A 4135-nucleotide genomic window follows, 5' to 3' on the forward strand; every position below is an offset into this window, starting at 1 on the left:
TCTTTCTAGTATGATTTATAACCCTGTTGATCCTACTGGATCAATCAATATCCAGTACCAACAGGTTCAAAATCTCGTTGGTCAGACTGGATCAAGCAATGTTCAGTATCAACAACCCTATGGGGCTTAGGTCTAATACCAAAATCCTTACGTTCCATATGGTTCTCAAGGTTTGGTTAATCAACCTTACACCCTCCAATCTGGGTAGTACATCTAGCCTGGCTACGGCCAGATTTAGTTCAGTAATTTCCTGGGCACTGTCCAAGTAGCCTTGCAATAGCAAGGACAACCTTTACAACAACTAGAGTGGCATTTGTTACCGCAAGGGAAACCTTTGTTCCAGCAAGGGATATTCACACAACAACAAAGGAAAATTATCCCGCAGCAAGGTCACCTACAACAACCGCGAGGTCAATCCTTACAATAGTTGCAGCAAGCCATGCAACAACAGATTCAATATGCTATGTACACCTCTCAACCCATACCCTTGCAGGGCCAACCTCTGCAAAACCAGGGACAAATTTTGCAACAACAAGGTTAACCTTTGTAACATCAAAACCGACCAGAGCAGAGAAACCATTGTAGACATATCAACAGTGTCAACCCTTGCAGGGGTAGGGTCAAGGTAAAGTCCTACAACAGCAGGCCCAAAACCCTCTTGTCCTAGGTCAATAGGTTTAGCATCCAACTGGCCAAGGGCACCAGGTACAAAACCCTTACGTCCAAGGGCAACAAGTGTATTAACCTTATGCCCAAGGACTGCAGGTGCAAAATCCTTTTGTTCAGGGACAATAGGTGCATCAAGCCTACGTTTCGGGACAACAAGTCGCATATCCATATGTCCAAGGTCGACAGGCTCAACATCCTTTTAACTGATACGTTGCTTATCAGAAACCTATACCTGGACAGTTTCAAGGTGTTGAAGGTCAAGATCCTCACCATGCTTAAGGTAATCCGCAATGGGAACCTCAGATGCCATATGGCCAAAATCCCCCACTGTGGGGCCAAAATCCTTACCAACAGGGACGGGCTCCTCCATATGGGCCTACTTATTGACCCCCATGCCTTTTAACACTCAATTACGTTTCTTGGCTACACTCGAGTTGTCGGACGTATCACACCTAACGAATGATCTGATCCTTCATTTGTCGTACTCACCTCCGGTGCCATCCAAGATACCAAGTGATTGCCCAAAGTTGGATGGAAAAGCTAAAGAAGATCCTCAGGCCCATGTGATGACATATCACCTCTGGTGCTCGTTGAACTTTTACGTGGATGATTCCATTTGTCTTCATCTTTTCCAATGAACCTTCATGGGTGTTGTAGTGAAATGGTACATCGAGCTACCTCGAAGTACTTACCATGACTTTAACTCTTTAGGCATGGATTTCCTCACACATTTTTAGTTGCCAGTTCGCTATGAAACTGGCACCTATTTTCTCATATCGCTTAAGCAAGATACTGTGACACACATCTCTGATCACATCCATGAATGGAGACGTAGATGTCGCCTAATAAAATTCGAGATAACTGATTAGTTGCTCACTGAATGGTTGACCAATTCATTTGTAGCCCCAATTGCTCGCGATATAGCTATGGGTGGATGTGTAACTGAAGAGAAAGCCATCGCTCGTGCCCAGTACTTGGATCTAGTTTACTCTCAATATGGCACTTTATACGAGTTATTACCGAATGCTCCGTGGCCATCATCCGATCCCGCAGCATCAATGTCACCAGGTGTTCCTCTTGTTGATGGAGTTATTGGTTAAGTGTCCCAGACCCCTGCTAAAACTTCTTCCAAATAGAAGTTGGTCTCGAATGTTTCTCCTAACGGTATCTCAGAATCCACCTAGCCCTGGTAAAACCTTAGAGGTCCACGTTGTTTAGTCTATCGCAGTGGACAAATCCTCGAGAGGGAAACATAAAGGCAAAGGAAAAGCTAAAGCTGATGCCCCGAAACAGGGTCGTCCCAAATCGTCTGCTAGTGAATCTTTACAATGAAAACGTAAGTATCCTTTCCTCATTTGTGAGGAGGATCACTACACTAAGGATTGTCCTCGACGATCTGAAGTTAGTCGCCTACTCAAAGGGACCCATGCTATCCTCAAAGAGCCATTTCCATCTCAGTAGACTCAAATGGCAAGCCAACCATGATCTAATTCCTTCAGATCTCAAGTGTTCATGATGAGATCACCTAATAATGTGGCTACCCGGTCCAAAGATTATCAAACTCTAGCTCTGGCATCTCAGAAAGAAAACAAAGTTGCACCTTCTTCTTCTACCCCGAGTTCTAGCCATCTACAAATTGAGCACCTTAACCTTGATTCCACTATGTGGCCACCCTCTCGAGGCATGCTGTAGAAATCCTTGTATAATCCCAATGCCAAAGCTGATTAGCACTACAATATTGTTGATGATTTGGCTGAGGCACCATTAGCCATGTTGAATCTCGAGGAACGAGGATATTTATTTTTTTGTGTCAACCTAATTAAAAAATGAAACAAGGTATGAGGATAGTTCCTGGTCTTGTCTCAACCTAATTAAAAATTGAAACAAAGGGTATGAGCATAGTTCTTTGTCTTGTGTCAATCTTGTCAAAAAATGAAACAAGGTTCTCGAGGATTGTTCTTTCATTGTTTCAACCTCATTTAAAAATGAAGCAACTCCCTTTTCCAAATCGAGTCTTTGATTAAGATCTCGTAAAATCCCAGTCAAGTCTTTCCAAGATCTTGAAAGCAAACCTTCATTCCGTCAACCTAGTTGATTGAAATGAAGCTTGGGGGCCACGTACCTCAATTAAGTCATTATGCTAGGGGCATCCAAACTTATAGCAAGCATAGTTTCTAGTTTCAAGCTTGTGTAAACATGAAACCGAATCTAAGCAGAGTTATCCACAGTTCAAGCTTGTGTAAAAATGAACCCATGCCCAATTTACATCTCATGATAATCATTTTTATCAGCTAATTTATGTTAGATGAGCTTTGGTTGTTTCATTCCATCACCACCATCTCTTTGGCCAATCATATGCTTTCACTTGGTTGTTTTTCCTTCACTGGGGGACGACAGTGATGAGTGGTTTTATTAGCCAGCCTCTTGACCATTACATGTTTTGAGAAGTTCCTCCATTGCCGAAACCAGTTCCTACCCTTTATACCACTCGTTCCTCTAGGACGAGTCACCTTTAAAGCTCTTTTCTGACTCATAAAACATGAAAATATTGCCGAGTCTTTTTCCCTTTTGACTCGTAAAAGAAAATAAAATGGGGGGTCCTCTTTCAGCTCTTTTTCCACCCTTTAAAAAATGAAAATATGGCCTAGCCCTTGTTGTTTCGAACTCGTTAACGGATGCGAAACATTGTGCACCCAGTATTAACTTACCCCTTTTCGGTATGGGAGGAACTATTTACGAAAAAGGTACTCCTTGATTGAAATGGTCAAGAGGTTCTCTCAAGTATCATTTTCTACCTTTTTGAGCATGAGAGACACAAATGTATGAAAAGGGACCATGTGGATTTTTCTTTTACGTGTCTTTTTCAAACTCTCTAAACATGAAAAAGGTACTAAGTTACACCTTTGTCAGACTAGTTAAACTATTAAACAACATCAGATTCATCATCATGACGGACATGAGCTTCTCCTTCGTAGGGCTCGTTAAACCTTATAGGTTGGTTTCATCTAAAGGATCAACTTACAGTGCAAGAATATGCTATCCCCTTCAAGTTTGTGATAAAAAAATAATTTGGGTACTTTCCAAAAATGGTGGGGGAAAATTTAGAAATGTATCAATCATGTCAGAAACTCACTCTTGAACATGAAACTCTTTGCTTCAAGTTAGGTTGGGACATCCTCCTTTGCATCTTTGACCTTCCTAGGCTTGGGTTGTTATTTTTTCCTTCCATCTGATCTCTGTTTCATCATCATGACCACTGATCCTATGGATTCAGATGCGGCAAAACTTCCAGTTGTGTCACCGATAAGTTCAAGAGTTATCATTCCAAAATTACACTTACCTTTGATTCTCTGTATCATACAAGATCGTTTTGCATCCTCTCGTCTCACGTCAATGATGTGGGATTCATTATGGCCCTCCTTCGACACAAGAACTTTTTGTCGACTTCAACTCATTATCTAGGAAG

Source organism: Pinus tabuliformis, chromosome 2_2, assembly GCF_031772625.1.
Source record: "Pinus tabuliformis cultivar Carrire ecotype Pingquan chromosome 2_2, CPIR1, whole genome shotgun sequence".
NCBI classification, from domain to species: Eukaryota; Viridiplantae; Streptophyta; class Pinopsida; order Pinales; family Pinaceae; genus Pinus; species Pinus tabuliformis.